The sequence below is a fragment of the Typopeltis vanoorti genome, chromosome 22 (assembly GCF_054136105.1).
Source record: "Typopeltis vanoorti isolate ZY-2024b chromosome 22, IOZ_Tvanoo_1.0, whole genome shotgun sequence".
Lineage (NCBI taxonomy): Eukaryota > Metazoa > Arthropoda > Arachnida > Uropygi > Thelyphonidae > Typopeltis > Typopeltis vanoorti.
In genome coordinates, this window is record NC_143570.1 from 8,765,683 (window position 1) to 8,791,746 (window position 26,064).

Consider the following 26,064-nt stretch of genomic DNA (forward strand, 5'->3'; position numbering starts at 1 on the left):
CACAAACTTGACTTGTTTGTCTGTTTGCTTACTTGGGAAATGGAGTAAAACCAGATTTAAAATTGCATGGTATTCTTAACATTTATTATACCCAAGGTAAAATACTTTCTACATATATATATATATATATATGACTGTTGTTATTCCTAACTTGTTTATTTGAGAAGTTATGTTTTATCTTGTTATTTTTTCCAGTTTTTGTGATAATTTATACACCTCAAGAAGTCGGCGTTCCGACGAAACTAGTTCTGTTTTAATTAAAGTTTTTATCTTACCTTATCTCAGTGTTCCTAGTCAGTAAAATTATGTTTTTTAAAAATATATATATATATCATATTCCAGGTGTGCAGTGCTCATCCACGAAATATCAGTATCACCAATATTATATTTTTGCATTTATTCCCATTAAAGACTCCCCTAATTGTTTGCAGACTTCACGTGATTCTTAAAATTAAACACAATATACTAACGCTTCATTGTCCTCTTCACGTAGATAATGAAGCATTAGCGCTTCATGAAGAGGGCACTTTTAGAAGCGTAAATGTTGCTTCACATTCGCATTAATAGCCCAAGAGAGCTTTCAAATTACAAATTACTTTTCAAATTACTTGAAAAGATGTAAAGAGGGTGCAGCAGGTCAAATTCTTAGCGTTCTAATATTTTTAAACCGCTCAGAAGGCAGGGGGGCTGGGTGAGCTCAGGGATAATAGCACATAGAGGTTGTGATTGGTTATTGTGATAACCAATCCAATTGAACGTTGTCACTTGTCATGAGTTAAGAGCTTTTTTTTCCTCAAATGGCTGTATTACAAACAGTGTTACACATGTTTTCTGGAACTGAAAATTTGAAAGTGGATGTTGGGGGGAGAGCTAATAATTGTTTCTCTTGCTAATCTGTTGAGGTTGCAAAGTTTTTTTTTAACTTTATAGAGACATTTTTATTCCAGCCTTCGGAAACAACACAGTAAAAAATTATCTATTCCTGAATAAAAATGAATACTTCTGTGTATTATAAGACGTTGTTGACCTACAACAAAATACCAGCATGTGTGAGATTGATAAGACAGAAGAACCACTGATACTAAAAAAAAACAACTAATGAATGTAGGATTCCCAAAAGTGTGGATAATGATCAGATGTTATGTATACCGAGTCTCAGTAAACAAAATAAAATTCTTAGAAAACGGAGCAAAATATATACAGGGTGTTCGGGATAAATTTGACATATTTATAATTAATTATATTTTTCCATAAGTTACATGTATTAACACACACTTCTCTTCATTTAAAAGTTTGGACCCTTCTTCATTCATATACAAGATGTCAGAAAGGATGGATAGCTGGAACCCACCTGAATCATGGAAGAGAATAACTTGTATCATGATGATTCGTGCCCGCCATCAAAATAAGGATATTACGACTGCTGCCCAATGCTCCCTGAATACAGTAAAAACAATCAGGCATGAACTAGAGACTTGCAATGGTGACTACGAGGATGTAGCAAGAAGAAAGATCCCTAGCAGACGATCTGATTGCGTTCGTACAGCAGAATTCCTCGCAAATCTGCAGGAACAGGTGTTGAAGAACCCTGGCATTGGAATTCGGGCTTTGTTCGTGGAGTTGCTAACTGTAGTCAAGCCCTGGATAACAAGGGTAGCCAATGGTAGGCCGTATGTATGGCAGCAGGATTCGGCCCCTTGCCACACCTCTGGGAAAAGTCAAAAATGGTTGTCTGAAAATTTCTACGACTTCACCAGTCCAAATGTTTGGCCTCCAAACTCCCCAGACCTTAACCCCATGGATTATTTTGTATGGGGCGCAGTTGAAAAAGACACCAATCGCACTTCCAGTAATACAAAAGCCCAGTTAATGGATAAAATTAAAACAGTTTTTGCGGCCCTTCCCAGGGAGACTGTAGCATCAGCTTGTTCGAGGTTCCGAAGCAGAATTGAAGCTGTGATCGATGCTAATGGTGGTTATTTTGAGTAAATCTTGTTGATAGTATTGTAATTAACTCTGCCTGTAATGTTTTTTTGTCAATTCATTAAATTTAATAGATACAAAGAAGATTTTCTTTTTCCTTACGAAACTGTCAAATTTATCCCGAACACCCTGTATATACCAGAGAAATACACATAACATGTGCAACAAATTTTACAAGATGATTTGCTGCTCCATCAAACCATATTTATTCCTACCACTCCTCAGATTTTTTTTTTTTTTAATTATGCCATCATAAATTCACTTATTCATGTCTAGAATCTAGACTTTATAGGATCGTGCTATTCACTCTACCCAGCAACTTTTAGGATACACATATCACAAATGTTAATTATTAATAATTTGTTTGCCATTAATGAAAGTATTTCTACTCACACTCCTTCCTTCCTTTCATTTCCTATTCTCACATGTCTTATAAATGATGGTTCACATATTTTTATCTTTGAGTATTTCAATTATACCAAATAAATATAGTATTCTCCTTCATTGTTGTTTTCTAATAAATCCTAAAACAAACAGATTGTTTCCCCCACTCTATATAGAAGTATTCAAAGTTATCCTGCAATTAATTGCATTGGACCAATTAAGATGAGCGTTAATGCTCTATGCACTCTCAAAACTTTCATACATCGATTAAAATGCAATCACCGGCGTCCGGGGACAAGCAGGGAACTTCCCTCCCCTCCTGGATTGAGTAAAAAAATTCCACATATTATAATCGTAAAAGTAACCTTACACCCTCGACTATGGCGCCGCTTTGTCTGTCTTAAAATTTTATTACAGGTTGGCCCACGGCAGGGTAGCCATAGAACACGCTTTATTGCAGCAATAAAATACAAACGTGTTCCTGTTTTTGGTTCATCTTTTTCTGATTTTTGAAAAAATGTTCATTACTGATGTGAACAGCAACTAGTTCATTTGCACTCTGTCTAGTCAGTCACTGAGTAAATGTGAATTGTAAATTTATGGTGAAACAAATTTAAACAGAAAAATACATTTTTAAAAGGTAAGTGAATGTAATTTAATATTATTTTACGTATTAGTTTTTCTTTTTTTTTTTTTTTTTTGGCTTTTAAACTGAAATCATTTAATTTAGGATTTGGGGATTAATTAATTAGTCCATTATTAATAAAATATGACGATCAATTTTTTTATATATGAAATTGTGTTAAAAACAGTATTAATTCCGAATACTTTTTTTCCCAAGAATTAAAGATCAGTAAAATCAATGTAAAATGAAAATATTGTATTTATAGTTTATATCGATAAATAATTACATCAAAATATGCTAAAAGATTTTTATTGATGTAATTATTCATTTATCATTAATAAATATATATAATTATTGATAAATGAATAATTATATATATTTATTGATGTAATTATTTGTCTCCAAGCTTGTCCCCCACCCCCCCAAGAAAACTTTCTGTGGACGCCCATATGCATATGGTCAAATTGACGTGAAATATGTAGAGCGGGTTTCATACCCACACGACATCACACCCAACCGAAATGGGCAGGCGACGCCACTGATATATATATATATACACACACTAGTGTCCAAAAGATAAGGACAAACTACATTTTTACCTGTATATGAAAAATTTTTCATGACACATCCAAATATGGATATACATTTATTGGCAGCATACTAATAAATTATATTACACAAAAAATGTGTTATAAACTTTGCACAAATTAAATTGGAACACATTTATGATAAAAGTTACAAATTTCCTAAGGACACAGTTAAGGAATTAATTTACAGTGCTTACAAAAAACTATGCCGGGAGAATTTCAGTAGGGAATATGTCCACTTGAATTGCGATCAGCTCCCACAATGTCATACCATGCTTAACACCAAGCAAGTGATTCAGAAGTTCTTGAGACAAACTGGTCCACTCCTCCTTCAGAACAAGGATACGTTTGTTTTTTAGCCTTGTTTATTTTCTTGGGGGGGGGGGAGATTTCTAACACCAATGCATCTTCCAATTGCATTCCAAACGTGCTATATAGGCTTGAGATCTGGGGAGCATGCTGGCCACTCAATTCAATTAACATCCTTGTTCTCCAGAAGTATCTTCACTACGTACAATGCAGTATGGATTTTGTCATCCATAAAAATTAATTCTTTACTTACAGCATCATGAAGCAATCGAACATGATGTTATACAACTTCATTACAATATCGTTCACCAGTTACAGTCCCTTTTTCCAGCACCTGTAGCTTGGTGCATCCATTAAGAATAATGCCTCCCTACATAATGATCCCAGCATTGCTGTATCTATCCCTTTCAAGAACATTCTTGCAATGGTAAGCAGTACTACTTTCATGCCTGATCAAGTGTCATCTAGAATTAGAGGAAAGACTAAATTAATTCTCATCTGTAAAGAGTATATTGACCTAATGGTGTCTTGTCCAATTTTTATGGATACAACACCACTGAAAACGTGCTCTACAATGAGCTGTGGATAAAGGGATGCAAATTATAGACCTTCAGGCATATAGGCCTACTTGTTGCAGACGTTTTGCCATGGTTTGTTGAGATATCCATGTACCTGTGCTTGAATGGAGCCGACTCACAAGCTGACCTGTCACGGTGCATCGCTTTGCTTAGAACAGCCTTTTGGAGTGCTACCTCATGATCCCTTTGTGCATGATTCAAAAGTTTGAATCTGTACCTGATTCACCCAAATTTGTGGTTGTAATTTTCAGGAATAGTGTTTGTTCTTAGGTTTTGAACACCAGTGTATATATATCTTTCAAGTGCAAGATAATATTCTTTGTCTTCCAGCAGAAATAAATACTTTTGTAAGACAACAGTATTTCTTTCTGTATACAAAACTCATTATCTACTAATATTCAATAATGTTCTGTAAGTAGTTTCATGTCAACCATGAAACTTGCAGAACATTGCAGAAACTTGCAGATCGGTAAGCATGGTTTCATAGAAGTTGAGTGCTCATGCCATAACAGGAAATTTTCTGTTATGATGTCCACTTAGCTTTGAATTAGGTGATCTCTGATCATTCTAGACAGATTTTCCTTAGTTGCTATTGTTTAGAATTTCACTAAATTAAAACTATGAGGCCCAATGTATCATATGATAATTAGATGTCATCACCTGGCGCTGATTTGCCTGTTTGATAGGATGAAAAACCTGAGTTCCAGGAGGATATTTTCCTTATGCTGCTGTTTCCTTCTTCACAAACAGGAAAGGAAAGGAAATGAAATAAATGCTATAAAGTTTTGTTTTTATTGAACATACGCACACAACTCTGCTCTGAAGGAGAAGAGTTTAATACAACTTAATAACTGGGATTTTTGGTACAATTTGTCAATTCATCTGAATTTTGGTTTAAATCAGATTATATCTATTCCTAAATCTAGCCAACATTAATCCAAAATGATAAAATGTTACAAAACAAATTTTGGTAAAGCTTAATGTAGGCCATAAATAGCTCTACACTGAAATGCTGTGCTAATGAAAGACTACTATACAAGATTATTATTACATTGTTGCTGAGTGAACTAGGGGAACAAATTTAAGAATGAAATCAATAACAAATGAGTATTTTGTACCAATTATTATCATTATTATTATTATTATTTAAGGCATCTTCATGGAGTCCAGAGATTCACTGTGGGAGAACCAAATCAACCATCATCATACCTCTCCTTATATCCATTCACCATCAGGGAATTCACAAATAATTCTGGCAATCCATTCTACTCACTCACCACTTTCCATGCAAAAATTCTGGTCTGCATACCCATACTAACCACACTCATACACAACTTCCATGGATGGCTCCTAGTTCTCTGACTATATGTCATATGAAAAATTTTGCTTGCATCAATTTTATAAAACCCCTTTAATATTTTAAAAGTTTCTATCATGTCTCTCCTTTTCTGCCTATCAACTAAACTTTGTAACCCATTAACCTACAACTTATCTTTGTGGGGAGTATTCCACAGACCTGTCACCATCTTGATCACTCATCTCAGAATCTTTTCGACCATCTCCTGGTCCCCAAGAAACCCAGATGACCAAATCTATTCAAGTCTTGTAAGGCCATAACATCAGCTTGACTCTGCATTTCTCTCCCTAATTTTGCATCATCTGCAAACAGCTGCATATAACCAGTTAAACCCATCCCAATAACATTAATATACAATTGGAACAACAATGGTCCCAATACAGACCCATGCAGCACACCACTAGTGACCTTCCTCCTTCAGGACACAGCACCCCCATTTACCACTTTCTGGTATATTTATTTGACAGCCAGTCACCAATCCAACTCACTAGTCTGTTATCCAATCCCATTTCTTTCAATTTATTTAACAGCTTGTCATGTGGTAGTCCATCAAAAGCTTTTACAGAATCTAAGTGCACCACTGTATATGTAAATCCCTTGTCCAACACATTTGTCACCTTGTTATAGTACATAAGTTTGTAAAACGTGATCTCCCTTGAACAAACTCACACTCTAACAACTACAGAGAATACTGCTGTCATCAACCTATTTCTGTATCTGTTCTCACCAATCTTTCCAGTACCTTAACCATAACTCCAGATATACAGATTGGTCTATAATTTGTAGCCATAGCATTATTACCACCTTTATGCAGAGGAACAATTTTACCTTCTTTCACTCTCTTGGACCTGTGCTATTGTACAACTCTTATTAAACAGGCATGCTAATAACCTGGAATATTTTCTTAATGACAACTTAATGACATAAAGCTTATTTCCTCATGTAGGTCCATCTATCCATTAGTGGCTTTAATAGACACTTTGGCACCCATAGCTTTCCAAGTATCCTTGGACTTCCCAACTGTAATACGAGGATAAGGCAGTTACCCCTATGCCTCTAAGTATTCTTGTCTGTAAATTGTGTGTGTTCCACTGGCCTGTCTGTCTGTCTGTTTTGAGGGATGAAAAAACCTGAGTTTCTGGGAGAAAAAATGCTCTGCCTCTGTATGAAACTGGCTAACTCATCTTTAGTGGAAAGAGACCAGATAAAGGTTCCTCATGTCACTGATGGAATCAAATCCAAGTCTTTCCAACCAAAGGGCTTCGTCCATACTGACTGAGCTACAGAGGCTCCATGTACCTCCTGCTCACTCACAATTAAGCCTTCCTCTTCTATGTCCTCTAAACCTGACTTTTTCCTAATTTCACTCTGATGAGGATGAAACACCTTTATAAATAATTAACTGAATACCTCAATGATGCATTTTGTAGCAGTTACCATTCTGCCATTTTCATCCATTGACATCATCTTACCATAATCAGTTTTTCTTCTACTTGCCACATATATGAAAAAATCTCTAGGGTTTTACTTGGCTTGATTTGCTAATTTCTGTTTCTTACCAACTGAGTCACCTTCCTAGTCTGCTCTTTTTACTCCTTATGCTACTGATTACTACCATTATTCATCTTGTGCTGCCTCCACAGTAACTTCTTCCAAATTTCATACTTAATCCTCTGATTCATCCATTTGATATCTACTTTATTCAGTCTTTTGACCTTCAGAATAGTTTTAGTTTAATGAGGGGATGATATAGTTCCTTGAAGAACCAGTTTTCTGGGTGATGTACTGTTATGTGTGAATGAACTAATCATAGTTGATAATGTTAATTCCTTGACTAGAGAGCTGTAAGAATACTTAAAATATAACAAGAACTTTTCCTTGTCAACAATATCTTTTAGGTAAGACAATGGAATTAATTTAGAATATATAATCCTAAATATTTCAAAATATATTCCTCTAAGACAATCTCTTCTCAGATTTTTTTTTTTTAAATGTGAATCCCATGCACAAAAGATTGTAAACCAATAGCATACTGTTGGATTCTGATTATGTAGATATTAGAGTAATTATTATTTGCTTCAGAATCCAACATGATCTTCCATCACAAAGGCTACATTTGTAAATATTATTTAATGTAAATAACTTAAATTATAATTTGATATCATGTAATTACCTTAATTATATCTAATATTTAATTGTTTAATCAAAGATATGTGTTAATAGTAATAAGATTCTGTATTAAATATTATTAAGCTATTTTATTTATTGTTATGTCAATATTATAAGAACTTATATTTATTGAAATGCAAATATTCTATTTATTCTTGTTTGTGAAAGGTTAACGTTGAGTAATAACTGAATGTAGTGGTATAACCTTATGTAACGTTAGCGAAAATTTTTACATTTATTTGTTGTTATGGAAACGCTTTAAATAAACGAGCGCGAGTGGAACAGAGCGAGGGCTGGGAAAAGAATAATAAAAAAATATAAGAGGTAACGAGGAAGGTCGGAACGGAAACTTGGTAGTGAAAGGAAGCAGGGTGATAAAATAAAGAAGTAGAAGTAAATAAAAGGTTCTTAAAGGTAGGAGTTAAGTGGATAATTTTTATAAGTGAGCAGGAACGTAATGAATTTTATAGTTAGCTGAAATTGAAATCAGCAGTAATAATAGAAGGAAAATTAAAGCTACAATCAGATAAAGTAAAAAGCTGAACATTCAAGGAAGAATTCTGAATAAACCCAGCTGATCTAGTATTGCAGCTTATTTCCGATTTGCCCTAAAGAGAACCTCACAGCGTTTTAATTAATTTATGAGGTAATAAGGACAGTTGAAGTGCCCTGTAATTGATGTCAAGAATTCTGAAGCGTAATTGATAGTGCTTTAAGTATAACTGCGGATAAGTTTTGTAGATGTGTTTTTATTCTTTAAGTGTGATAAGTAAATTCCAGAGGTTTGCTCACAACGTATTTGATGTACTAGGAACTATTTCCGGTAAGGACTATCTTAGTGTATTATTTCAATGCTTGAAGAATTGAGTGTTAATTACGCTACGCTTAACCTAACCTCAGCTGTGGAAACTCTTCGTGAGGGAGAGTTGGAGTTAAGAATTGTTAGAGAGATATTTTCAACTATTAGTGCCTGTGATATTTTGAACTTATAGCATGACTGAGAATTGTGTGAAAACTGACTAGATTGGATGTTCTGTTTATTTAATTAAGTGTAGAAACTTTGTAACCCAGAAGCTGAGAGAGTACATGTGAAGACTTGGAAGATTGTGCTATTGTGATTATCTAAACTTAATGTTTGACTTGTTTCTGCTATAAAAATTAGAAGTAGAATTTATGTATGTGTTATATAGTTATATTAAATGTTTGTTTTTGTTAATCAAAAGTTGTATTTTGCTGAATCTCTTTTACTGCACCATTCATAAAATATTTGAACCAAAGCGGGTAAATTAAGTAAGTCAAATATACTCGGCCAGTATATATATTAAGGAGAAATAGTTGAGGGTTGATTTTTCTTCAATTCTTGAACTAATTCAGATATAGAGTGGCGCAGTCTTTCAATATAAATTTTTTCTATATTTGAATTAGAAACCAACTAGCAACTATTTTTAGGTTAAGAACATCGTAGTAAATAACATGTCGGATCCAAGGTACAGATTAAGACGAGGTAGGTCTTAATCAGATTACTCTAATATCTACATAATCAGATCCAACATTTGTTGGATTCTGATTATGTAGATATTAGAGTAATTATTATTTGCTTCAGAATCCAACATGATCTTCCATGCACAAAAGATTGTAAACCAATAGCATACCATGGAGGGCTTAGGGTTAGATCATGCAGTGAACCTGTCCTAAAGAACAATTATCAAACTCGTTCAAGTCTAGGTTTAATATTTATAAGAGCTAATTTGTGTCAAGCATTGAAGAAAGGAGAGAAAGAAAGTACAGCATGTGAAATATATGCACTAGATGTCTAAAGACTCTCATAAGCATAGAGAGCAACCCAATGCACTTTCATATATTATTTAACCATAAATCTTCTGAATAAGAAGAAATTTTCTTTATAAATAAAACAGTTTAACATCAAACTTACTTAACTTTTATAATATAAACATTAATCTGGAAAGCATAATACAAACATAAAAGCACATCAGTGGGCTGATGCATGAAATATGCAATATAACAATAAGTTATTATATAATTTCTTGTTATTACATGCAATATTTCAAGAAATTATTATAATTATTTTATGAGTGATCAATACAATAACATTACATATAGGAATATTTTTCCAGATATGAGAGTGGCATTTCATAAACACCTTTGGTCATTTTCTGCAGTCATATAAATAATACATCTGGTCTGTCACAAACTGCTGAAGCTGCAGAGTATTGAGTGAAAATTACTTGAGTTAAACTGTGAATAGAAATAACTTACTGTATCACTATTCAAGTTTAATAAGTTACAAACAGTTTATGGGTCGCTTAAGGGTCAAAGCTGTATAACTGAGAGGAGACCTCTACATAGCCTTTTAAAGGAATGCAGAGAACTGACCAGGGCTTCTGACCTAATGTCCAATCCTCCCCTTCTCGTGGTGCACTCTGTTAGGTATCTACCTGAATACTGAATGAACGAAGATGGGCTGGCAATTTGGGATTTAGCCAATCAAATTGCATTCTTATTGGCTTGAACCACAATATAAAATGATGGTACAACATGACAGGATTTCATACTGGCTGGAGTGTCACCTGGTTAAACAAGGCCCCTGTTGTCTTTGCCAGAGAACCAAGGCAAACAGTGAAAAGTCAGCTACTGGAACAAATCACAACTCACCACCAAAGAATAAAATCAGTACTATCAACATAAGAAGCCTGAATGGCAAAGAAATGGAACTAGCTAAGAAATTGGATAAGTACCAAATCGACATTATAGGGGTGACTGAAACAAAAAAAAAAAAAAAACTGGTGAGCTCTTTCTGAGCAATAAATACAAAATGTTATAGTCAGGCAATAACAATCAAGGAAAAGATGAAGTAGCTATAGTATTCAACACTAAATATGAGGCTAATCTATTAAACTAGTAAAATATTTCAGCTCTTTTTTTAAGTGAAGATGACAATTTAAATATGGACACAGACAACAGAATTAGCAAAGCTCATATGGCTGAAAATCAACTGAATAAATTTGCATAGAATAAGAGAGAGAGAAGTCAAAACTAAACTATGTACAAGTCAGTGTTCAAGCCAATATTAACTTATGGATCTAAGAGCTTGGTTAGAAATAAAACATTTTATTAAAGACTTAAGACCACAGATATGAGAGTTCTGAGAAAAATTAAGTATTTAAATAGATGACATCAATTGTAGATTCATATTAAAAATTAGGATATTAGGAAGGACCTTGACATCGTTAGCATTCAGGAATGTGTGAGCAGAGCTAATCTCAGGTGGTATGATCATTTATGCACAATGGAAGAAGAAAGGTAAGCAAAACAAGCATTTTTTTTTTTTTTTGCTAGGATGACAAGAAAAAAGACTCAGAGAAAAACCAAGATCTAGGTGAAGTGATCTAGAAAGAAGTGCCTTAGAGCAGTGCTTCCCAAACTTCTGGATGTCAGGGCTCCCTTTGGAAAATTTAAAATATTTCACGCCCCCCCCCCCACAAAAAAAAATCGTAATATAGACATATTATTATAATATTTATTGTATTTATATTCAATACAAATACAATTATATTCAATACAAAACATACACAGCGAATATTGCAAAAATCAAATGCAAATAGTATTACATTTTTAGCATCTTACATACACATTTTGACATGGCACATTAATCTCATATTTTTATATAGATAGATATATTGTTATTGTACATTTGCAGTACATGCACATGAAACGTAAAACTATTAGTAATAAAGAAAGAATTAAAAACATAAAAGAAGTTTAATAACAATTTAATGTGATGGATGTGTTTCAGTACTGCTACACAAAAGGTCAATAGCAGGTGAAATATTTGAAATTGCAATTCTTAGATTTCTGTTTTGAAATTAAACTTATGTGAATAACCATACATTTACTAATATTCATTAAGTGCCGAAATACGCAGGAAGCAAAATTTGTAAACCCGCCCCAATGTATGTTTATTTCCATTAAAATATAAAAAATAACAAAAAATAAATAAATAATAAAAATTAAATACGTTTCTATTAAGATAAAAAAAAACTACTGTACTTAGTCTTAAAACATTTTCAATTTGTTTTCATTATTTCACGGCCCCCCCCCTCAACAAAACCTACGGACCCCAAGGGGGACGCGGCCCACAGTTTGGGAAGCGCTGCCTTAGAGGACTAAATATAAGATCTGATAATAATGAAGTACAGACAAAAGTAAAATATTAATTTGGAAGAAAACTGTCAACAGGAAGTTAGTGATGATGTAGAGCTATTATAAATCCTGCAGTCTTTTCATGTAGAACTATTATAAATCCTGCAGTCTTTTCATGTAGAGCTATTATAAATCCTGTACAATTCACCCCCCCTCCCACTGCCAGATCAGGAATTTGATGATGATGACTTTTCAAGTATTCCAGCATAAATTAATGGTAAACATGAATCTGAACAACTTTTGCATAGGAAATGAAAGCATGTACTAAAAAAAATTTGTTTGTACGTTTTGGAGTATTGAATATTGTCTGAATATTTTTCAAGTCTATGCAGTGCACAAATTCAACCCCCCCCCCCACTTCATTATCTTTGCTTCCAGTTCATTCCATCAAATTCAATACTCAGGACAATATAATCGTTTTCATGAATTTCTATCCTAAATGAACTCAAATCATCTGATATCATTAATAGTACCTTTCCAATCTCTTCTGTTCTTCCTAAAAATATTATACCCTTTACAATCAATTCCAGTTATTACACCTGACTCAGAGAGCTAGGTTTCATTAAGGCCAATAATCTTCTGCCAAAATGTTCATCAAGGCAATGAATGAGACCTCTTTCTTCCTAATATTCCTGGTACCTCTCGACTTTTTTTCATATACTGACATTTGTAGTCTGCTTGACCCATTTGCACAACATTCTCTTTCCCACACACATACACACGCATTCAAGAAATCTGAATACAAAGTGTATAAATTACTCTTCAGATTCATAACCATGCTTATTAACATTCCCAAAATTATCATATTTGCATATCTTAACTGAACTTACACACACATTCTCAACATTTCTCCCATGATGATCTAGTTCACTGACTGCATTAGGGCTCATCCCAATAAATAATTTCTTCAAGCTCCTGAAGTGAAATCCATTCAACTGCAGGCCATCCCGCTTATACAAGTGTTTTCTGTCATCAAACTCATTCCAAAGATTCAAAAACTTACTTATTGATTCCACATAGCCTGCATAGCTTGTGTATCAAATTATTTGCTATCATAGCCATTATCCCTCATTTTTAACTCAGCACTGGAAAAGAAGTGAAAGACGATTCTGGGAATCAGCATATAATATAATTACCGTATTTTTCGACAGATAACGCGTGCATTATCTATACAAAAAAGTCTAAATTCATTAAAAATGAACATGCACGGTATACGTTTGAAAGGTATGAGAGGTAAATCAAATGTAATAACAAAACTAATGTCATTATCATCATCACCAAATTCCTGCCATGTACCCTCAAGGGGTGTACACGATATGATAGTACTACATGAAAAAATTACATCATTACTAACTTCCTATCTACAATTTTCCTCTAAATCAGTCTGTTACTTGTCAAGACTCCAACATTATCAGATCTAATATTTCTATCGTCTTGTACGTATCAATCCACCTATATCTTGGTCTAACTCTGGGTCGTTTTCCTGCCAACCTGGCAAAGAACACTTGTTTTGCTAATCTTTCCTCTCCCATTCTATTTAAGTGACCATACCACCTGAGATTAGCTCTGATAACGTATTCGTCGATGCTGACAATGCCAAGTTCTTTCCTAATATCCTCATTTTTAATATGATATTGCCATTCATGCCATCTGTTCACGCCTCTAATCTTTCTCAGGACTCTCATATCTGCAGTCTCTAGTCTTTGGTCAAGTGTTTTACTTCTGACCCAGCTCTCAGATCCATAAGTTAAAACTGGTTTGAAAACCGTCTTGTATACAGCTAATTTAGTGTTCCGACTTATTTCTCTCTTATTCCATATGCATTTATTCAATTGACTTCCCACCATACCAGCTTTGCTGATTCTGTTGTCTATTCCTATATTTAATTTACCATCTTCACTAAAAATCGTGCCTAAGTAGTCATCATCATCAAATTCCTGCCATGTACCCTCAAGGGGTGTACAGGATATGACAGTACTACATGAAAAAATTACATCATTACTAACTTCCTATCTACAATTTTCCTCCAAATCAGTCTGTTACTTGTCAAGACTCCAAAATTATCAGATCTTATATTTCTATCGTCTAAGGCACTTTGTACCGTATCAATCCACCTATATCTTGGTCTTCCTCTGGGTCCCTTTCCTGCCAACCTGGCAGAGAACACTTGTTTTGCTAATCTTTCCTCTCCCATTCTATTTAAGTGACCATACCACCTGAGATTAGCTCTGCTAACGCATTCCTGGATGCTGACAATGTCAAGTTCTTTCCTAATATCCTCATTTTTAATATGATATTGGCATTGATGCCATCTGTTCATGCCTATAATCTTTCTCAGGACTCTCATATCTGCGGTCTCTAGTCTTTGGTCAAGTGTTTTACTTCTGACCCAGCTCTCAGATCCATAAGTTAAAACTGGTTTGAACACTGTCTTGTATACAGCTAATTTAGTGTTCCGACTAATTTCTCTCTTATTCCATATGAATTTATTCAATTGACTTCCCACCATACCAGCTTTGCTGATTCTGTTGTCTATTTCTATATTTAATTTACCATCTTCAGTAAAAATTGTGCCTAAGTAGCTGAAATGTTTTACTTGTTCCACAGGTTCTCCATTCACAACACAGTTGACATTTTCAATGATTCTGCCTATTTTCATTGTCTTTGTCTTTTTATTGCTGACCTTCATACCATATCTATTACAACAGCTATTCAATTTAGTCAGAGAATCTTGCAGACTTGTAGCGGATTTATTTAGAAGTATAACATCATCCGCATAAAGCAAAGAGCTGACATTAACATCTCCAATTTTGATATCAGTTTTAATACCACATTCCTTCATAATGTGATTCATATAGATAATGAATAACAGAGGGGATAATGTACATCCTTGTCTCACATCAGATTTAACATTAAACCATTTTCCTATACTTCCTTCAATGCTAACTGCTGACTTACAACTAAAACAAAGACTAAGCATTACTTGATATAATGCCCCATTGACACCATATAACTGCAGCGTATTGAATAGCTTCTCTCTTGGCACCTTGTTAAATGCCTTTTCCAAATCGACAAAACTTAAATACAGATCTCTGTTATATTCCCATGCTTTCTCGACAATTTGTCGTAAAGTGAAGATCTGATCCTGACAGCCTCTATTTGGCCTGAATCCAGCTTGTTCTTCACCAAGCTTTTCTTCCACAATTCTTCTCAAACGTTTCTCAAGTATACTTGCATAGATCTTGCCAGGAACACTCAGTAGGGAAATACCTCTGTAATTCTCACATTCAGTTTTATTTCCCTTTTTATATATGGGTACTATGAGAGAGCTCTACTCCAATCATCGGGAATTCGTCCCTCTGTCCAGGCTTTCTGAACTATGCAGTGCAGCCACTGTAAGACTTTTATACCACCATACTTCAGCATTTCTGGTCGAATATCATCTACTCCTACTGCCTTTCCACATTTCAAGCCTTTGACGGCTTTTTCTACCTCAAGTATGGATATGTATTCCTGACTGCATGCCTGGTCAGTGCTTTTTACCACTGTGCTGTCATCACTGCTTGTTTCATTTAGTAGTTTTTCAAAGTAATTACTCCATACTTCAAGGATATCTTTTTCCCCCGTTTTCATGTCACCTTTATCATCTCTAACTCATTTTACAGCACTCTTTCCTCCATTCCTAAGCTTCTTCAACAAACTCCAGAATATTTTGCCACCTTCTTGATATTTATTTTCTATATTCTTGCCAAAGTCTTCCCATGACTTTTGTTTAGCTAGTTTTACACAGTGTTTCGCTTTCTTACATTTGTCTCTGTATTCTCTAAGAGCAAAAGCTGACTTATTTGCCAGGAACTTTTGATATGCTTTCTTCTTTTCCTTCACTGCCTCTTTAACTTCCTTGGTCCACCAGGGAGTTCTGATTTTTTTTATCCTTGCAGACAACCTCAACACATGCCTCTCTGGCAGAATCAGTCAATGTTTTCTTCAGAGTTTGCCACTGAATCTCCAAAGTTTGATTCCTGTTCTCAAACTCTTTCATTTTTTTTCAATAATCTTTCTGTATTTTAGTCTACAGTTCACATCAGAGAGCTGCTCAACTTTTATTTGCTTTAAAACTTTCTTACATGTTATTCTTTTCAATATGAAATTCAATTTTATCCTGCTCAAGACTAAATAGTGATCACTTCCAATTTCAAATCCTCTGTACACTCTGGTGTCCTGCACCAGGGAGAAAACATCACTATCAACAATAACATAGTCAATGAGACTTTTCTTATTCCTTGCCTCTTCTCTCCATGTGAATTTGTGCACATTTTTATGTTGGAACATGGTGTTAGTAATAACCAGTCCATGTCCTGAGCAGAAATCCAACAGATATTTGCCATTATTATTAGCTTTGCTCTTCTCTCCAAATTTTCCCAAAATATTTTTGTATGTCTCACAATCATTTCCTAATCTGCTATTTAGATCCCCAACAAGGACCAACTTTTCCTTTTTGATTGTGTCAGATGCTTTTTCTAAAGCCTCAAAAAATTCCTCCACTTCTACCTTAGTAGAATCTTCTGTGGGACCATAGGCACAAATAAGTCTCATTGTCCAGTTCCCCATTCTCATATTTGCCCACATTACTCTACTTGAGACTGACTGCCATTCAAGAAGATTAGCCTCGTATTTTGTATTGAATACTATGGCTACTCCTTCTTTTCCTTGATTGTCATTGCCTGAATATAACATTTTGTATTTATTGCTCAGAAAGATCTCACCAGTTTTGGTCTTTTTTGTTTCAGTCACCCCTATTATGTCAATCTGGTACTTATCTATTTCCTCAGCTAGCTCCATTTCTTTGCCATTCAGACTTCTTATGTTGATAGTACCGATCTTTAACTCTGGTGAGGTTGAGTTGGGGTTTGTTTTCAGATTTGTTCCAGTAGCTGACTTTTCGCTGTTCGCCCTGGTTCCCTGGCGAAAACAACGGGGGCCTTGTTTAACCAGGCGAAGCCCCAGCCGGCATGAAATTTTGTCGTGTTGTACCATCATTTTTTATTTTGGTTTAACCAATAAGAATACAATTTGGTCGGCTAAATCCCAAATTGCCAGCCCATCCTCGTTCGTTCAGTATCAAAGTAGATACCCAACAGGGTGCACCACGAGAAGGTGAGGATTGGACATTAGGTCAGAGGCCCTGGTCGGTTCTCCGCATTCCTTTAAAGGCTATGTGGAGGTCTCTTCCCAGTTATACAGCTTTGACCCTTAAGCACCCCTAACACCAAAACTAATGTATTACTTAATATTTATTGAATATTACACTATTCAAATCCAAAACATTCTTCATCAGACTCAATATTGAAAGAATCAATTGTGCTAAAAATTTTGTTTGATATTTCTTCAGCTTTATAATCACTGTCACCAGACACTGCTGCATTCCCTTGTGCTTTAATGAAACCATTTCTAACACAGTTTTCACTTACAGCCCAACTTTCTACAATCCACATAACTATATCTTCATATGACATTCTTTTCATCTGCCCTGTTTTGTTATATTCATGGATTCCAGTCTTCCCACTTAGCCCACAAATTGTCTTTGAATGGTTTATTTACTGCAAGATCAAGGGGTTGGAGTTTTATTGTTAAACCACCTGGAATGATGGCCAATTTGGAATACTGACAATTGTTTTAACTTCTACTGTCGTGTGTGTCCTACACAAATCCAACACTAACAAAGATTTTGGGTTGAAAAATGCCATTTTTCTCTTTCGCCACACATTCTCCAACCAAAATTTCATAACCTTGGAATTTATCCAATCTTTATCATTAGCAGTAACAATAATATCTTTGGAATCACAACCTTTTGGAACAGTCTTTCTTTTGAAAAGCACCACCAGTTGGGAACCATCTGCAGTTACGCAGAGAACCACAGTAAAGTTAGACCTTTCATACCCTGTTGTAGCAACTGAAACAACTTTTGCTCCCTTCAGATTCACAGTCCTAGAACTAGGCATGTCAAAACTTACAGGAACCTCATCCATATTTCCAAAGTGACAAGCATCAACTCCACACAAGTTTTCTCTCAGAAACAAAAGAAATTTAGCTACTTTCGCTTCCCAGTCACACGCATTTGTCCAACACTAGTGGAGGAGTGCACACTTAAATTGTTTCTCTTCATAAATCCAAAAACCCAAGATGGGTAGGCCTTGAAATCCTTTATTATCGTTTTGCACAATTCTTTTCGATTCCTACAACACATGGACAGTAGATATTCTCACACCTTTAGCTCTTTCACACGACCCAATCAAACAGTTGTTTTTCTATGGTTGGACACAATCACCTTCTAAACCTCATAGCACGTTTCCTCGTATGCAAACATTTCCGGACTGTTTCAGCCTTTCGCCATTCACAAACACTACTTTCTCCAACAATGAGCAATCTACCAGCTTCACGATTCCCTTTTTCCTTTGCTACTTCTACCACTTTAAAAGCACTAGCAACGCACGTGCTTTTAAAGAATTCCACCATCCTCTGTCTGTACTTCATAACTCTACCGCTAGTTGGCAATTGTGCGTTATCTATACATCAAAAGGAATGATGAAATTGGGGGATGCACATTATCTATCAAAACATCGGTAATACTATTAACTAAAACAAATTTTCCTACAAAAGAAAAATGCCAGATATTTGGCAGACTCATTCTCTGCAAGAAAACTGCCACCTTTGACTGCACCCAGAGAAAGTAGCTAACTCATCAGGACTAAACTGAATATTTTGTGCTCTTGTTTAATTATGAGAGCACAAAATATTCATTGTGTGCCTTTGTAATCACATTCTGAATATTCTAACCTTTAGAATGCCTCAGTAACTGAAATTAAATAAATAAAAGCATTTTCTTTTACCTTTTGGGATAAGCCTTTAGAAGAGTAATATGCAAAACTCTCAATTCTAAATATGCATATAATCTTCAATATAATTGAAGACTGATAGGTAACACCATGGTAAGAACCAACATCAATGGAAAAGAAATGGATCTAGAAGAAGAAGAATTACAGAAACACCATTTTCATTTAATTTCCTGATAGGTTCCCTCGAGGGATGTTCAGGGTACCATGACAGCACAACGTGATTAAGTGTTTACATTATTATTAATCACCTATCAACAAATTTCCTCCAAATTAGTCTATTACTTGTCAGCACTCTAATATTATCATATCTATCATTTCGTTTGGCTAAGGAACTTGTGACTAAATCAATACACCTAGACCTTGGTCTTCCTCTGGGTCTTTCTCCTGCCATCTTGGCAATAAACACCTGTTCTGTTAACCTTTCCTCATCCATACCACCTTAGATTAGCTCTTCTGATACATTCTTCATTGCTAATAATGTCAAGTTACTTTTAATATCTTAATTTTGAATATGATTGTACCACTGATGTCACTCCCCTAATTTTTCTCACAACCACCCCCCACCCCATATCTGTGGTCTCTAGTCTTTGATCAAGTGCTTTATTTCTAACCCAGCTCTCAGATCCATAACTTAAAACTGGTTTGAACACTGCCTTATATATACTTATATACTGCTAGTTTGGTGTTTTGGCTAATTTCTCTCTTATTCCTTATAAATTTATTCAATTAGCTATCTACTATACAAGCCTTGCTTATTCTGGTGTCTATTTCCATATTTAACCTGCCATCTTCACTAAAAACTGTGCCTAAGGTATATGAAATAGTTTTACTTGTTCTATAAGATCTTCATTCAGAATGCAGCTAAAGTTTTCTATGCTCCTGCCTATTTTCATAGTTTTGGTCTTTTTAGTGCTGATTTTCATGTCATATTTGTTATGAAATCTTTTATTTATTATCCAATTTAGTTAGTGAATCCTTTGCACTAGATGTGTTTAAGAGTACATCATCTGCATAAAGCAAAGAGCTAAATTTGACATCTCCAATTCTAATATCAGGCTTAATGATGCTTTCTGTCATAATATGATTCATCATCTATATAAATCACATTATGACAGAAAGTATCATTAGGCCTGATATTAGAATTCGAGATGTCAAACTTAGCTCTCTGCTTTATTCTAATATCTTAATTGATATGAGAATGATGTGCATCTTTGTCTTATCCCTGATTTTACATCAAACTGTCTTCCCGTATTTACTTCAATTCTAACTACTGACTGACAACTTAAATACAGACTATGTATTGCTCTGTATAATGTTCCATTTCTGTAGTATTTTGAAAAGCTTTTCTCTGGGCACTGTAAAAATAGTCATAATTTATAATTATGAATCTTTTTTTACAATTGTTTCTGTATATTATAATTTTATTAGTTTTGGTTTTATAACTATGTATAATCAGCAATTGCAATGTGCCCAATACTGACATTTGGTTAAAATGAATATAAATTATGTGAGATTTATTGTACTTAGCAGATTCTGATGGTTGTAATAATTTCAATGTTCCTTATTTTAATTTACAATTGTTAAGTGTACTGAGATATCTGTCATTTAATGTTAAAGACATTCTCATTTCACTAACGACGATAATGTGTCAGCCATTACTAACTTCTTGCTTGTTGCTTACAGAGGAGGTTGACAGGTGATTGACAGCTGACAGAGAGAGCATTTGGTACCTGGGTAATGAGAAGAAACAAGAAGAGACAGAATTGAAGTTTAAGAACACAGACCAGAGAATTTTATTTTAGGAAGTTTTTGAAAATTTGTCAATCAGAATAAATTAATAAAGAATTCCAAAAAGAAATCTGAGTAAGGAAAATCCTTTGACTGGAAAAATGAGACTGTCAACAAGTGAACAGTAAATAAAAGGAAAGATTGAATAGACCTTCTATTTCAACATTCAAAGAAACAAAAAATGAAAAGTTTAATCTTCTGCTTCAAAGATGCCAATGATACTATTTATTTTCTTGGAAAAAGTGATGTATTAGAGAAATCTGAAACTGTGAAGTGACTTAATGAAAAGCTCTACTCTGATGCAATGTTCTTTATAATGTATTAAAAGAAACTGGTTTGTTTGGTTTTTTTGGGGAGGGGAGGTTTCCCTCTGTAAAGAATTTGCAATACATAGTCCCACTGAAGTTTAGCAGTTTTATATTTTGAGAAAGGGCATAAGAAAGAACTGACTCTAATGAACATTTATTGTTCATAAGAATTTGTTGTGAAAAACAAAATGTTTAGTGTAGTAGACTGATTAAGTATGTGTTGAACAAAACAATAAAGCATAAGTCAGTAATAAAATGAAAATATTTCTTTAAAGATAAAAGCGATCACTAAAGTACAGTTTTAATATTTAAAAGACCTTGGATCCAAACAGTTTTATAGTTATTAATTTTATTTTATTTATAATATACACAGTTTTTAGTTGCATTAAATAGATTTTTTTTTTAATTTGGTCTCGAGTCAAACAATTTCTGGATTCTAAAAACTAGTTAAAAGGTCAGTGTACCAATCGGACTGAACTCTTGTATGTTTACTTACAACTCAGTGTAAAAACAGTCTCTTTAAAGAGAGATAAATAAATTGCTACAGTCATTTTACAGAGAGATTAACACAACTGGCGCAGCCAGTAAGAATTTTAATATAATTGGTACAATTGACATGATTTTAAACAGCGCCTTGTCATATTCCCATGATTTCTCAACTATTTGCTTAAAGTGAAAATCTCACCTTAACAACCTGCATTTGCGTGAACCCAGATTGTTCTTCTCCAAGTTTCTCTTCCACAAATTTTCTCAGCATCTTTTACATACTTGCATAAATCTTACCTGGAACACTCAGTAGAGAAATTCCTCTGTAATTCTCATATTCAGCTTTATTTCTTTTTTCCATATTTGAGCTCTAATAGTTTCCATGGGAACTATTATTATTTTGAATTTGGCCTTCTGACCAGGCCCTTTGAATTATGCAGTGTAAACACTGCAAAAATTTTATACCTCCATATTTAAGCATTTCTGTTCATATATCATCTACTCCAACTGCCTTTCTGCAATCCAAGTTTTTGATGACTTTTTCTACCTCAAGTACTGATATGTACTCCTCTCTGCATTCCTCTAGAAAATTTCTACAGCTGTTCTGTCACTGCTTTTTTCCTAACAATGATTCAAAGTAATTACTCTAGGATATCCTTAACTCAGTTTTCATGTCACCTTCATCATCTTTCATTCCTTTTATAGTACTATTTTTCCCATTTCTAAGCTTTTTCAATAGCCACCAGAACATTTTGCCATATTCCTGATATTTACCTTCTATATTCTTTACCGAAGTCTTCCCATGAGTTTTGCTTAGCTACTTTTACACATAGTTTAGCTATCTTACATTTTTCTCTGCATTCTTTAGGGTACATGCTGAATTATTTGCTTGGAACTTTTGGTATGCTTTCTTCTTTTCCACAACTGCTTCTTTAACTTCTTTCCATCACGACATTTTCCTTTTTTTTTTTTTGTATCTTTGCAGATAACTTTAACATGTGCCTTCCTAGCTAAATCAATGTTTTCTTCAGAGTTTGTCACTGGAACTCCACGGTTTGGTTCTTGTTTCTGAACTGTTTCATTTTTTTTTTTTTCAATAACATTTGTATAGTTGAGTCTACAGTTTACCTGCTCTATTTTAATTATTTTTAAAAACTTTTTTTACATACTGTTCTTTTTTCAATGTGATATTCATTATCCTACTTGGAAGTAAAAGATGGTCACTTCCAATTTTGAATCCTCTGTACACTCTTGTGTCCCGACATATTCTGACATCAATGAGGCTTTTCTTATTTCTTGTGCATCTTTATGTTTGAACATGGTGTTAGTAATGACTAGTCTGTATCCTGAGTTGAAATTCAGCAGATACTTATCATTATTAGTCTTGCCCTTTTCTTCAAATTTTTCCAAAACATTTCTATATGCCTGGTAGGATTCACTTCTTACTCTACAATAAGGACCACTTGTTCCATTTTGTTTTATGCCAGCTGCCTGCTCTAATGACTCAAAAAACTGCTTCACTTCTTCCTTAGCTCCTGTTTGACCATAGACAGAAATAAGTTTTGTTGTCTATTTCCCCATTTTGAAGTTTGTTCACATAATTCTACTTGAAACTGCCTTCCAATCTAAAAGTTTATCTTCATGTTAGGCATTGAATTTCTCTTGCTACTCCTTCCTTTCCTCGACTGTTATTGCCAAATACAACATCCTATCCTATTATTTAGTAAGATCTCATCTGGTTTTGTCTTCTTTGTCTCAGTAATGCCAATAATGTTCACATCGTACTTTTCTGGTTCTTCTATAAGTTTGATTTCCTTTCCATTGATACTCTTTATATTGATGGTTTCTATCTTCATTTCTTTTGACAATGGATTTGTTCTTCTTCAGATGCTGAATTTGGGTTTGTTCTGGTTAACTGACATTTCACTTTTGCCCTGTTCCAATAGAGAGTAATTTAGTCAGCTAAGTTCTAAATTGTCATGTTGTCCTCATTTGTTCAGTACCCAGTGGATACCTACTAATTATTATTATTACCCCAAGACCTCATGGAGTCAAAGACTCACACCACATGAAAGTGAGGACTAGACATTAGGTCAGAAGTCCAATTGGTTCTCTACATTCCTTAAAGATGATGTGGAGGTCTCCTCCCAGTTATTTCACTCTTTTTATACCCAGCATCTTCAGAGCATAAAGTCTGTCACAAATTTGTGATAAGTTTGTGATAAAATGTTTGTGCTCTGAAGATGCTATATATAAAACTGACAAAATATTAGTGGTAAAGATATGCATCCATTATAAAGAGATAGGTATATGGTCATCATTCTGAATAAGCCCCTCAAAATCTCATTTCAATCAATCCATTCAAAAGTGAATGATGGATAGAAAATCTGCACTTCTGAAAGTTATAATTTTTTTCCAAAAAAAAAAAAAAAGTTTTTAAAATTGGGTTTTTGAAATTTCAGTAATAGCCCTTATATTTCTCTGATTTTCTACTGGACAGTTACCTACTCTGTTAAAAGCAGTATGCTTCATTTTGATCCTTTTGCAAAAAAGGATCAAAATGAAGGTATATGACTTTTTCGCATGGATCCTTTTTTTTGCAAAAAAGGATCCATGCAAAAAAGTCATATACATAGAAGTTACTAGATTATGAAATTCAATAGCAGTGTTTAACAACAAGGTTGCAAAACAATCCTAATTTAATCTGTAATAACTTACAGATTAAATTAAAATTCATATCATACAATCAGCATAAACTCTTAAGAAGATACTAATGGTTAAACAAATGCTATATCCATTAAATCAGCGCTTCCCAAACTGTGGGCCGCGGCCCCCTTGGGGGCTGTAGGTTTTGTTGAGGGGGGCCATGAAATAATGAAAACAAATTTAAAATGTTTTAAGACTAAGTAGATTTTTTTATTTTAAAATAAACGTATTTAACTTTTATTATTTATTATTTCTTTTTTGTTATTTTTTTATATTTTAATGAAAAAATTCACACATTGGTGTTGGTTCACAACCTTTGCTTCCTGCGTATTTCGGCGCTATCTTCCTGTCCCTTTCATCACGCGTTTGTAATCAGGGACTGTTGATATTGACTTTATATACATATCAAAACTCGTTTTATATTATCACTGTCATCCGAGCTAGTTTTCTGTTACCAATAAAAGTTTCACATATACTTCACACATGAAAAAAAGCTTAAACAAGTTCATGTAGGGATATAGTAACTCGCTTGCAGTGGTAAACAACACGCCCTCCCTAACAGACACTATATATATGCAGAGGCAATAAAAATAAGTACTTTTATTATGCCAGTGAAAATAAGGTATGAGGCGTCTGTGTAATATATTTCTCAACAAATAGTGCAATTAGAGACAACTGGGATAAAAACACACTAATTAATGAATCACGTCCCCTCATACAGAAACTATGCTGTATAGACTGAAACAAAACCATATGTTGCATGGGCAAACACAGTATCTAACTAAAAACTATTGTTATTAATTAGATGTGTGCGAGTTCGATTTCCCAAGGCAGCAATAACATTCAACCGAACGTGTTAAAATTCGTAAAAGTGTTAAAACTAAGTAATATATATATATTATATATATAATGAATGTTATGGCAGTTTCACATGGAATTCGGTTGAAGAGAGTTAGCATTTCAACTCAATTGTCAGCTATGCTTTTATCTTTCGGTTGCGCGATCTTTTGTTAATACCGTACCAATCATATGCACGTTTTAATAAACAGACTGCCTTTGCTGTCTGTTTCGCGTTAGGCTTAATTACCGTAAAGGAAGAAAAGTCACAAAAGTGAAGAATGTTCCTGGTCTGGGGGATTTCCTTATTCAGGTAATATTCACTAATTTCATGTTATCAGTCTGTGGTGTGCCAGTATCAGTAAGTGGTGATATTATTTGATCTATTCTACGTTAACAAATTTAACCCCGAGATGGATAAGTGGTTGATAAAAAATAAAAAAAAAAATTCCCGCAAACAATCAGAAGAAGCAGAAACAGACTCAAAAAAAAGGACAGTATTTCATATTTTACCAGAACAGCCCGCATCGTCTTCAGAACCAAACAGTAAGAGGCAAAAAATGTAATATATGCATTTGATTTTTGCAATATTCGCTGTGTATGTTTTGTATTGAATATAAATACAATAAATATTATAATATCTCTCTATTACGATTTTTTTTCGAGGGGGGCCGTGAAATATTTTAATTTTTGCAAAGGGGGCCCTGACATTCAGAAGTTTGGGAAGCACTGCATTAAATGACTGGTGTTATTCTGCCGTGCACTTGTTTCATGCATCTCATTTAAAAATGTCTCTTTTCTATCACAAGTGGTTTTATTTGGTATTTGCA

General features: G+C 34.2%; 1 protein-coding gene across 4 annotated transcripts in view; it reads right to left on the reverse strand.

Annotated features, from left to right (window-relative positions):
* The window catches only part of LOC150094143 (paired amphipathic helix protein Sin3a-like), a 382,913-nt gene that overhangs the window by 332,099 nt on the left and 24,750 nt on the right, over window positions 1–26,064 (reverse strand). The gene's annotated exons all lie outside the window — the stretch shown is intronic.